The sequence below is a fragment of the Rhinolophus sinicus genome, chromosome 6, assembly GCF_057876585.1.
Source record: "Rhinolophus sinicus isolate RSI-liver-muscle chromosome 6, RSI-T2T, whole genome shotgun sequence".
Classification (NCBI taxonomy): Eukaryota; Metazoa; Chordata; class Mammalia; order Chiroptera; family Rhinolophidae; genus Rhinolophus; species Rhinolophus sinicus.
Window position 1 is genome coordinate 23,633,548 of NC_142506.1, and position 13,517 is coordinate 23,647,064.

Sequence of the window (13,517 nt, forward strand, 5' to 3'; positions counted from 1 at the left end):
AGCAGTCTGGCAGTTCCTCAAACAATTAAACATAGAGCTAGTACATCACCCAGTAATTCTACTCCTAGAGAAATAAAAACATGTGTCCATACAAAAACTTGTACATGAGTGTTTATAGTAGCATTATTCATGATAATGAAAAGGTGGAAACAACCCAAATGCCCATCAATGGATGAATGGATAAGTATCTGATAATATATCTATACTTGACTATTACTTGGCCATGAAAAGAAAAGAAGTACTGATATATGCTACAACTTGGATGAATCTTAAAAACATGCTAAGTGAAAGAAGCCAGTCATAAAAGTCCACATATTTTATAATTTCATTCATATGAAAGTTCAGAACAAGAAACACCATAGAGACCGAAAGTAAATTAGTGCTTGTTTAAGTCTGGGGGCAAGAGGGATAGCAGAATAAGGGAGTGATAGCTAAAGGGTACAGGGTTTCTTTGACTGGTGATAAAAATGTTCTAAAGTTGACTGTGACAAGAATACATAACTCTGTGAATATACCAAAAACCACTGGATTGTAAACTTTAATGGGTGAATTTTATAGTATGTGAGTTATATCTAATTCAAGCTGTTTTTAAAAAGAGTATAATGGAATTATTCTTGTCATGATAAATTTCTCTTAACTATTTTTATAATTAACTAAGGAAATCTTTATGAAGAATTTGGCATTTTAGACAAGTCTTAAAAAGCTGAATCCAGGAGATTTGATAGATAAGAAGCTATGAAGTAAAGATAATTTCATTGGTAGAGGAAGACTGGTGTTCTGGAGATGCCTCAAAGGCAAAGGAACTTTGGGTATTTGTGGCAATAAAGAAAGAAAAAGATATAGATAAAGCAATTCACCCGCTTTATTATAGCACTAACCACACTATTGTACAATTATCTCTTTATGAGTCTATCCAAATTCTGTCTTCCAAAAGTTGATCACTTGTTTCAACAAAAACCATGCTCTTGAAAGATATAACATAGCAGAATAGATAAACACTGTGCTCCTCCTCACCCCATGAACACATCAAAATTACAAGTAAATTATAGAATAATCAATCTGGAGAACCACCTGAAGTCTTGCTGAAAAGAAGTTTCATAACTAAGCGTATAAAGAAGAAGCCACATTGAGACTGGTAGGTGGGGTGGAGACACGGAACAGTCCAGCACCAAACCTCTGAGTGGTGGTTGAAAACAGAGAGATATCTTGGCCACAGAGATCTACCCTCCCCCACTCCTGGAGGGGCAAATGACCCCAAACCCACCCCAGGCTCCCCAGTCCAGGGGAAGAGGAATCCCCACAACGTCTGGCTGTGAAAAACAGTGGGGATTCCAACCATCCAGGTGGGATGGAAGGCTACCGGAAACACAGACGTCCTCTCAAATAGCCAGAGCACACACTCACTCACTCGCAGGACTCACCTTGGGCTCCAGCAGAGGGACGGTGACTCAGAGAGGGTATCAGAGACATACGGGGAGCAGACTGAGGTACGTGGCTTTGTGGCCAGGGCTGGAGGACAGCCACCATTTTCCCTGGTGTGTCCTCCTCCCGTGTAGCTGGCAGGCTGCCACCATCTTTAATGTGCTGAGCCCACTCCCTGCGCTTATGGCCAAATCTGAATCTGATTGGTCTGGTGCGCTCCGGAAGTTCCACCCTGCCCTGACTCACTGGGACCCGCCCCGCCCAACTCCCCCAACACCAGAGACACTTTCTCAGTGAGCAACCAGCACTCTTTCTTGGAAAACTATTGTAGTCACGGGCCCCAGGCAGACAAGGACTGGCCTTGGTGTGCTCTGGAACTTTACCTTAGTAGCCCCAGGCTCAGCCCTGGCACCAAACCAATTAACCGGTGAGCACAACTGTTTCCACTCTAGTGACTCCCTGAGGCCAAACCAGTATTACAAGGAATGTTAGAGGGACTTCTTTAAGACAGGAAAAAAATATTATGAATAATAAAATGACAATAGCTACATATCTATCAACAATTACTTTTAATGTAAATGGATAAAATGTTCCAATCAAAAGACATAGGGATGAATGGATAAGAAAACAAAACATTTACATACACTGCCTACAAGAAATCACTTCAGCTCGAAACACACACACATACACACACACACACACACACACACAGATGTAAAGAGATGGAAAAAGATATTTCAAGAAAGTAGAAACAAACAAACAAACAAAAGCCGGGATATCCATACTTAAACAGACAAAAACAGACTTTAAAACAAAGGCTATAATGAGACGAAGAAGGACCCAGTAATCTCACTTCTGGGTATTTATCTGAAGAAACCCAAAACCCTACTTCAACAAGCCATGTGCATCCATATATTCATTGCAGCATTGTTTACAAAGGCCAAGATGTGGAGGCAGCCTGGATGTCCGTCAATGAATGGATGGATAAAGAGGAGGTGGTACATATGTACAGTGGAATACTATTTGGCCATGGAAGGGAATGAGTTCTTGTCATCTGTGGTGGCATGGATGGACCTGGAGGATATTGTGCTGAGTGGAGTAAGTCAGACAGGGAAAGACAGATGCAATGAGATTTTGCTTATATGTGGAATCTAAAGAACAAAATAAACAAACAAATCAGAAAGAAACTGATAGATACAGAGAACATTTTGATGGTTTTCCAGATGGGAGGAAGGTTGGGGGGGGGGGTGAGTGAAAAAAAGGAAGGGATTAAGAAGTACAAATTGTTTGTTACAAAGAGTGATGGAGATTTAGGGTGTGGCATAAGGAATATAGTCGATAATACTGTAATAACTATGTATGATGTCAGATGGGTACTAGATTTATTGGGGTGATAGATGGGAGAGGGTTGGGGGACAGGGTGAAAAAGGTCAAGGGATTAAGAAGTACAAATTGGTAGTTAAAAAATAGCCATGGGGGTGTAAAGTAAAGCATAGGGAATACAGTCAATAATAAATATGGTAATAACTACGTATAGTGCCAGGTGGGTACTAGACTAGTCAGGGGGATCACTTCTTAAATTATATAAATGTCTAACCACTATGCTGTACGCCTGAAATTAATATAAAATAATATTGAATGTCAACTGTAATTGAAAAATTTAAAAGGGGAGAAGGTGAAGGACAATAGTGGTCCAAATTTCCAGGTATAAAACAAATAAGTCATGGGGATGTAATATACAGCATGGGAAATATAGTCAATAATATTGTGACAGCGTAATATGGTGTCAGATGGTTGCTGGACTTATCATGTGATCACTTCTTTAGGTCTATAAATTTTGAACAATGGTGTACCTCTGAAACTCATATAATATTGTATGTTAGCTATATTTTTAATAAAATATGGACCCTCATGGAGTATATTTTTAATACAAATCTGAAAAAAAAGAAATGGGACATAAAGTAGGGAAGGGGAGGGAGATGCAGAGAAATACACCAAATTCCTTATCTTCATGGTGAGATGCTGTCTCACCCCGATAAATATAAGAAATATAAATATATTACTTAGAGTTCCAGTGGTAACTACTGGAAGCATTTAAAATAGAAATATTTGAAAGTTAAAGGTTAAATTCCTGGGGAATGCAACTGAGGCTGGGAGTGGAAAGAAAGAAGAGACTTTACTTTTCCTTCCACATCTTTCTCTAACTTGTTTTCATTTTAATTATTTATTTCCTTAATTCAGAAATAATAACTAGTGTTATGTCCCCTCGAACTCTGTATTTCTATTGCCAGGCACATAATTGTCATCCAAAATGGAAAAAGGAAATCTTGGTGGGTTTAACGGTGTATAAAGCAGGGAGCATCTACCTACCTGAGCACGCGGCACTCTATGCCCCGAGGTCCGGAGACTTTCCCCCCAGGCACAAATAAGGAACAAGTCCTTGGTCTATAGCCTAGGGGAAAAAAGAAAACTGAACTTAACTGTCCAGATGAAAGTGGTGGTTTGGTCTTCTATAAATTGGGATATAGTGGTGAATAGGAGAGATTCATTTTCATGGAAAGCTTTACTTTCATGGAATTTATATTCTGTGTGAGAAAATAATCAACAGATAAATAGACGTTGCAATTTTAAAAAGTCATCATTGCCATGAAGAAAATAAAGCAGTTTAATGTGATAGAGTGACTTGCGTGGGGGTGACGACTTGACGCTGAGGGAGGGGGGAAACAGGAAAGCATTCTCTCAGGAGATGATATTCAACTCAAATCCTGAGCGAGAAGATCTGAGGCAGAACATTCCAGGTAGATAGAAGAGAAAATACAAAATCCCTAAACATGGAAAGGGCTTAGAGAATCCAAAGACAGAAAGATGACCAATATCATTAGAGCAAAGAAAGGGAGGAAGAGGAGTGGAGTTGTAATTACTTTTGTTAAGTATAATTCCATGCTGGTGTGTCCCAGTTGTGATGTGATAAGATTCTGGTGAGACAGATCACCTTTCTTGATAGAGAGGACAAGAGGGGACTTGGGGGGCAGGCTAGTCTCATTACCAACACTAATACTGTACGTTTCCTGGATACACACACACTGAGGACTCCGCCTGGCTTATTCACCACCAGTACCTGGCTGGCTCATAGTAGGCATTCAATTCATGTTGATTAAATTCAGAAAATTGAAAATCATCTCTGAAGTAGACATTTTAATTTTATAGCATAATTTTGGGGCTACATGCTTCATTTCACCTATTCAAGAACCTTATTTTGGGTTTCTTTTGTATGCCGGATACTTGCAAAGCACTAGAAAAACAAACATAAGAGTGTGTCCTACTCTCAGAGTTTATTATCTATCTCATTTATTAGCATTTGCATCATAATTGTAGCTTAAAAACATTTGCACAACTACAGGTATCATTAAACCAATTATTCATGAGGTATAAAAGTTATACTGATATGAGTCATTTTAATGAATTACAAAAAGGGGCATCTCCTACTTGGTGTAATAGCCATGTCCTTTTTAATTCATGATGAAATTTTGGCCATTATTTAATCATTTCCCCCAATACTGCACACTCAACAGTTCTCATTGTTATGCTCACAAAACAAAGTTCATTTCCAAGTGTAGTAGTGTTGAGAGCTGTCTGAAAAGCTGCGATAGTTATTTTTTCTAAAAGTCAGTAACGAATGTGATGATTTCATTTTAAAACAAATCTGGATACCCATAAATAGTTTGTTTGTTTGTTTGTTTTTAACTTGGGTATAGCTGGTCTGACCCTCATGGAGTAATTTTGAAATTCACTAATCTTTGCCTATTTATAAGGCCAGAGAGAGAACAAAATTCTAATCCCTGAAAATTAAGTCTTCAAAGAAGTTGATCATATGAACAACATCTTGAGACGGTGACGTAAGTAGCATAGGGAGAAAGAACAATTTTGAAATCTTTGGTAATAGACATTTGTGTCCATGATGGTTTTCTTTTTAAAATATACTTTTAAATATCATAATCAATGGAAGAGTACACCACTCTCCAACAAACTGAAAAAATTTAATAGATATAGGGCAAAGTGATATAAACTGTCTAGGGGAAACATTTGCAACATGGAGAAAAAGTCATAAAAATGTACATGTCATTTGATCTAGAAATTCTTTCAGAGCTTTATCTTAAATGCTTCTCAGACTTATCCACTAAAAGAACTTTGATGGTGCAAGTGAATATGATTTCCTCTCATTCCCACACACCCTACTACTTACCTCCCTTACCAGCCTCCTCATTCTCAAAGTGGCCTGCTGACATCTTGAAATTTCATTAAAGTTCCAGTTTTACATTTTAAATGTATGTATATTTTAAATTGTACTCCACTACAAAACCACAAATAGTAAACATAAAAAATATTAAGTTCATTCTATGACATCCTGTGAAATAAGGACACCTGGGAAAATGTAGCCTCTGTTTCACTAGAAACAGAAGAAGAACACAGCTTAGGCAAGTGCACGAAGACGTGCCAATTGTGATGGCAATGGAAGTGCTCCTATAATCGAGATAAATTCTAAACAATGCAGATGTGCCAAATTAGAAGATTGGTCCAACAAATTATCATATTGTGGAATAATATACTTCTATAAAAACCTTTAGAGAAAATGTATTTTCATTAACAAAAAAAGGTAGATGATCATGACCTAGTGCCTAGATTAAAAAAAAAATTAGAGAGCTGATCCCATTTTCTAAATGTATATGCCTGTGTGTGTCTGTGTATCTCCCCAATTTAAAATATATACTTTATCCGCATTAAAATATTTTGGTAGAATCCATATCAAGAGATTCATAGTCAAAACATCTTAGATACTTGATTGCCTAGGTACTGGCAACTCAGCTTTGCCTCTCACACTCTTGAAAATGTTTTATCTTGAGCTGACTGATCTTCAAAAGCCTGGAGGAGGTCTTACTTCTCTAAATGTTTTGCCAAAACTAATCAGTAGTGACTATTTCACAGGAACTTTTCTTTGGCAAAATATAATATATAATATATATGTATATAATATAATATATAATTTATATGATATATAATTTATATAATATATATGTGGTCTATTTCTGTAGAGATTGTATTCAATTCCAACTGTTTTTTTAAATAATTTCCTAAAAATTATGCTCTATTAATGATTCTTTTCATATTTATAATACTGTGACTGTTTACATTTTAGAGCACTTTTTTGTGGGAGAAATTCTTCCATAGGGAAACAGTTCTCAAAATGTGCTCTTAAAATCACTGAAGTATAGTAATTAATCCATAAAACAGAATAAACTATTCTGACAAAGAAAGTAATTTGTCAGGGACATAAAATCTGAAACCCTCCAAGGATTGTGAGTAAAAGTTGTCACCTGAAAAATACTTTTACACATACAGAATTTGAGATTGAAAGGTATTTTTATCTTTTTAGTATTTTAGGTTCCCTAAATTTCAAATTATGAATGATGCTAACTTTATTGAAAAATTAGTAGATCCTTAGCACTTTCATAAGCATATTAAATGTATCATCTCATTTAGTTTTCACAAAAGCATTAAGAGGTAGATACTATAAATATTCCCTTTTTTTCCCCACATGACAGAAATGAAGCAAAAATTGTTCCATAAATTTTGCAATGCACCTCATTTAGTTCAGGGTTCTCGTTTTCCTAAGAAAGCAGTGGCACACCAGAGAAGCTAGCATTGCATCACTGGCAGGACAACTCTCCGGACCTCACATTGATTAGGCTTTAAATGGCGGCACCAGCCCTAAGATCATACAGTGCAGCCTATGTGAAACAAGCCCCAATTTCCCCATTCTACTTTCTTTATTGTGCTGAATCTCAATCTTGGTATTCTCCAAGAAATAACTAACACTGCATGTAGACAATAGTGACGATTGACCATTCTCTTCACAAATAGGAATTCCATAAGTGTCAGATACAATTTAAAACATGAATAGCATACACAGTAGGTAATATCAATGCCTAGTATGCTTTCTCTCCCACGAAATTAAGCAGACAGTTAGATCGTGACTAAGAGTTTCAAGCATTACAAAATAGAAATTAAAAAAAAAATTCTTTGTAAAAAGAAGTCCCAAGTAACATTCTTTGAGAATTGGCTTTTGTTTTACCTCTTAAGGTACCTCCTTCTGGTATTAGCAAGCCAAGTTATGTTAAATGTCACTCCTCTAATACTCAGCAATAATCTCTCAGTATCATCACAATCACACACAAAAAAAGGAAAAAACCCAAAAAACATCTTAAAGTACTGTATTTTATATTAGAGGACAAACTTAAAGTAGCAAACTGGTAACCGCTGTCTATACACTACTGTATTTTAAATATATACATTAATAATATATGTAATTTATATTGGGACACTTTGCATATATGTTTACAAGGATGTAAATATGTACACAAAATATAATCAATAGCTATCTTTGTAGTATGCTCTAATGGATATATTTCATTCATTATCTCTTTTTTGATTGCTTATTTTCTATTTCTAAAAAAAAAGAGAATATAAATTAATGAATGAATATAAAATTGTGTGTAAATAAGAATGGAAAATATACTATTTTCATATTAATACCACATTATTAAATGTTGAATTACCTCCATGTTGTTTTAAAGTCCTTAAGAGTACAGAACAACAGCATCAAGTACATTATACATATATAAGCACTCCAGCTTCAAATGTTTACACAGAGCACCCACACACAATCAAAAACTTAATCCCACCCAAATTTCTCTCTTCCTGTTAGTACTGTAGAAACCCTAGCATATCACAGGTGTTTTGTTCCCAATTAGTTTATCAGTAATTAGCTTTTTGAACTTAGGCTCTGAAAAAGTCTACCCTTTTCCCAGGTAATATCATTCACCTGCTTATTTTCTTGTTACTGTGAACAATGATTTTTCAGACACTTTCAATCATGTACCACTGTAGATAATTGAGTTTGAGCACAATCTGATGTATGTTTATTTATTTAAAGTATATCCGTAAGTTGTACCAACACACTGTATTAATTCTCTGCATGGTATTTCTGTGTCCCTCTTTCTACTGTTCATGGTGTAGCAGCCAGAGGGATTCTTTTAAAACACAAATCAGATCATACCACTAGAAACCTCTGAAGGTTGCCTATCTCATTTAGAACCAAAGTCTTTAAAATGGCCCTGCAAGCCTTGTACAAGGAGTGAGTCCCCCTCACTCACTCCATTCAAGGCACACTGGCCTCCTTGCTAGTCCAGGAGCACACAAATCGTAGTTCTGATCAAGGCCTTGGCATGGAGTGTCAAAGCCAGAGCCAGGTGAGAAGGGCATTCACACAGAGCGTAAGGGGTAGTCTGGTGTGACCGACGTGAATATCATTAGTAATGGGATAAATTCATACTGTGTGACATCTGATAGGATGCAATGAGATTACAGCATCACTGCAGTGATATTCCTGCCTGACATGCATAATCTGAATATAATCATGAGTAAACATTAGATAAACCAATCTGAGGAGCATTCTATAAAATAACTGGTCTGTAATCTTCAAAAGGCTCAAAGTCATGAAATTCAAGGAAATGCCAAGGACCTGCTCCAAACTGAAGAAATCTAAAGAGACATGACAACAAAATCATTGGGTTTAATGGGATACTGACTTTGATCTTTTCATTATAAGGACACTATTGGGACAACTGGTGAAACTTGATTGGGTTTGAGGAATAGTTGGTAGTAATGTGTCAATATTAGTGTCCTAACTCTGGTGGTTGTACTGTGGTTACGTAAGAAGAGTGTCTTATTTGTGGAAAACACACGGTAAATGTATTTGAAGTAGTAAAAGAGCATCAGGTCACCAAATGACATTCAAAGAGTCCCAGAAAAAAATAAACAAGTTTCTTTCCTTAAAGCTACATTGTTAAGAAAAATCAAGTTAAAAAAAAAAAAAAAAAAAAAAAGAAGCAGTTTGCTTAGAAATGTCGCTATCCTAGATGTAGCTACAGGCATTGAAACCAGATAGTAACCTATTAAAGGCTTGAGAGATTGTCTATGTAAATTTTAAACCCTAGGCTAATGTTTTCCCGTGGTTGCTTTTGAAAAACAGATTTGCACCAGGATTTGGCCAGTCAAGTAATTCTAAAGATCTCTTTGAAAAAGGCTGGGATTGGGATAATTAGAGAGCTACACGAGAAAGTAGTACTTCGAGGGTATAAGAGGAATAGCTTCCCAGACCTCTAGATCAAGGTCACTCTCCACCCATCCATTGCCCCATTTACCTATTTCAACTTACACTTCTATCCTAGTGCCTTGGGTACCTCCAAGAATTTCAGATATTTTTACACACACGTGCATGCACATATATCATACACACACATATACACACAACTGATAATAACTCTAGAAGTTAATCCCAAGCATAGGCATTGGCTTGTCTGAGAGATTATTGGTGAGCATAAGTATTTGGAAAAAATACTGGCAACTCATTTAAAGCTGCATATGAATAATGGAATATAATATAATAAACATCAGCCTTAATAAAAGGCATAATTGTCGAGACCTTTAAAGTAATTTGCAAAAAAATATTAAGTGCAAAATAACCTTACAAATCAATGAGTCCCACCACCTTCAGTGTTCTTTCAATTCAATAAATATGCATTGCACGCCAGCATCATTAAACCAAACCAGAAAGACTTAAAGGAGGGGTTATCCATGTGGCTATGCAGAGAAAAGCACTCCAGGCAGGTTCACAGGCCCTGAGGTGGGAGCATACCTAGTATGTATGAGTGTGTGTGTGTGTGTGTGTGTGTGTGTGTGTGTGTGTGTGTGTGTAGGTATAAAATTAGTACACCTTGGGCTTTGATCTAAGGGGTGAAAAATAATTACTTTACCCCAGTAACTTGAATTTTCCTAAATTAAATGAACCATAAAACTTAAAACCTAGTTATTGGAAATAGTTTTGAAACAGATACATATTGAGCTAATTCTTCTAGATGGACTAGCAAAGGTTTGGGAAGTGAAGGAACACAAAAGTGAGACAAGATCCTGGGCTTGGCTGGTGCCTCTGGTGTGATGGCTCTCAGCACCCATGCCATCAGCTGCCAGCACAGCCCTCTGTCTATAGCCACCTCTGAATTCAGGTCACAGGTTCAGAATCCTTTGAAAAGGCTGTGACTTTGCTGTTATGGAATTTTGGCCAGAAACAAAAGAAGGCTTCCGAGAAATCAATGTTGTTGTGCTCCACAGAACACAGACAACCTCTGGCCATTCTGGAAGACATTCACAGCAGATGTTTAGTTAGCAACTGCAAGTTCTGGGTGAGCGTCTCTAATGAGAAGATCTGTGATTGCTGATATAATAACCTCTCTCCCAAACATGGAACTTTAGATTCTGTATAATACAGCTTATATATGTATGTATGTATGTATGTATGTATGTATGTATGTATGTATGTATTATGTGTGTGTATATCCTCTTCTTTTTTTTTTTTCCCATGAGATTTCCCACAGTATCCTTGTGAGGTTCACAAAACAGCTTTGAGCTCCATTGGTCTGATGAAGTATCTTGCCGGGACATCTGCATATACTTGGGCAGGTCATTCACCACAACCAGATGACACTAAGGGGCAAGAGAGGGCTGAGATCCATCCCACATTCTTTTCACCAAGCCTAGTGTCTGTGGGGCTACCCCCACCCAGAGGGGACACCTTTTCTAATTAGGACAACACCATGTGGACTAGAGGTAGCCCTGTATCTGGATATTGATGGGATTAAATAACTTGTCCAAGATCCATTCAGGAATTAACTACTTTTCTTTCTCTCCTAATCAAATTCTCTTAATTAAACTTGCATTCCATTATAATACCCTAATACAGACTTCCAGATAAATAAACATCATTCTCAGAATACTCTGCAAGCATAAGTTTATTGATTGCTTCTCCCACTTTTAGGTCTCTTTCTCGTTTTATTTTTGGCTTTTTCTTTACTGGACCACCTACAGTATTTGCTAATTACAAGTTAATAGAGGTCCACCATAAAGCAAAGCGTTTTACAAACTATGGGGACTAATTTAAGCTGCATACATATGTAAATATCAATTACAGAAGTAGATGGAAAGACAAGTAAATACTATCACAATTTTATTAAAAGTGACGTTTTTGAATAATTTATTTGACATGTAAAATATGGTCTCATATATTATATCAGATGTTTATATCCTTAAATTTCAGTGATCACTGAGTAGATATTTTTAGAGATTTACAAATCTCTGAGGCCTCTCAAAGGGTGGAGTTGAATAGAAATGTCTATGAAACTTTGCTTCCAGTTTGACACTTGTGCTCTCTTTATTTCACGTGTACCCTCAGAAAGCTGGAAGGTAGGGCACCACTACCTCTAGGCAGCCTCCCCCCTCCTTCAGTGTGACTTAGATGCTCTGAGAGTTCCTCTTTCAGGGCCCTCATCACGCTGCTGCTTCTGGTCATTCGTTGACTTTTCTGTCTTCTGCAACTAATAACTCCTGGAGAACAGACAGCTTGTCTTTGTTTTTGTATTCACAACTTCCAACATGTAGCAGGTGGGCAATACATGCTTGCTGAATGATATCTGCGTTGAAGAGAAGAAAGCATGAAGTTTGTCCCTATAGATCTAAATTCATAAATAAGGAGTGGACTTTAAACTCCCTATCCAGAAATCTAGAGAAGATATCACAGTCAGAGAGACAAAAATTCAGAAGACTCACTTGTCCAGAGACTCATTGAGAAAGCTTGTAACCTGCTTGGAGGCCCTAGGGGAAATGTGTAGATAAGTACCTATGTAGGAGCAACGAAAACATCTGTAACCATGTGCCCAGTCCAGGAAACTTGAAAAGAGGTACCAGGAACTAAGAGTCTGAAAGAACAGGTCTCAGACCCTTCTTTCATTCCTTGCTCTTACTCTCCTCTCTTCTAAGATATAGACAGGCAAGCTGACCTCCCAAGCATCAAACTCCCTATTGATAAAACAATCAGATTTGACCAAAGTCCTTCCTAGCCCTAACTTCCCATGAATTTTTACTGCTAGAAATCAGTCATACTTCTGTCAATGTTCCAGAAGGGGGCAGCATTTATTCACAGTAGGGAAACCAAGAAAAAGTTTTTTAGCTGGTTTTCAAAGCAGGAAAGGTTGGGAAGGTGGATGAAAGGGACACTGGAACTCTTTCTTGAATTTGGTGCGAGTAAATAAGAGTGTCAAGAGTAGGAAAGTGGGTGAAAACCCGGTATCCTCTGTGCTTTGAGGAGGGCATTTAGTGAGGAACGAGTCAAATAGCTCTATGAGGAAGGGATTGATCAGTCCTTCTTGTTCATTCACCATTGAATCCGATACTGAACACAGTTTTTGGCACATAGTAGCTGCTTAATAAATGAGTGACTGATGAAGAATGGGGATGGAATGGGCTCTCAGTGCAAGTTTCAGGTATACGTGTGAAATAGGCCAATCTATCTTTGGAGCTTCTATCTTTATACCATTCTAGGGCTCATCCCTCCTTCCATGACTGTGACAGCTCTACTAACCCCTGCATTCTCTTCTTTACTATTACTGATTCATCCATCCATTTGCTTAATAAATATATTGAACCACCTGATACATACCAGATTTTACTCCAACTTTCCTACCCTGACAAAATACATGCTCGTTAACCTTATGCCTTAAGACATAATCGTTCCGAAGGATAACTCTATTAAGAAGCAGTGTTACAGCTAGGATTAAACCCTTTTTTAAATACAGAGGGTGCCAAAAAATTGTATACACATTTTAAGAAAGGAAAAAAGTGTTAAAATTGTAATTATATATACCGATAACAAAAGATGAATACAAGTTATGGGTATACATTTTTTTGGCACCCCCAGTATGTGCCAGGAGATGAACTTTACAAAACAAAAACAACAACAACAAAAAAATGTGAGTCTCTAACATATCAGGTAGAGAAGATGATAATTTGAGGCAAGAGGACCTGTTCAGCTCCTCAGGAATCCCACCACCTATGTGAGCTCCCCAAGTGTGGCCTTGATTGCTTTATTTCAAAACTTTATTTCAAAACTTTATTTCAAAACTTTATTTCAAAGTTTTTATCAAAAC

General features: G+C 37.1%; 1 non-coding gene across 1 annotated transcript; it reads right to left on the bottom strand.

Moving 5' to 3' along the window:
- Nucleotides 1-3,668: 3,668 nt before the first annotated feature.
- LOC148757841 (RNase MRP) lies at nucleotides 3,669-3,879 on the bottom strand. The gene has a single exon (XR_016021646.1).
- Between the last annotated feature and the right edge of the window lie 9,638 nt (nucleotides 3,880-13,517).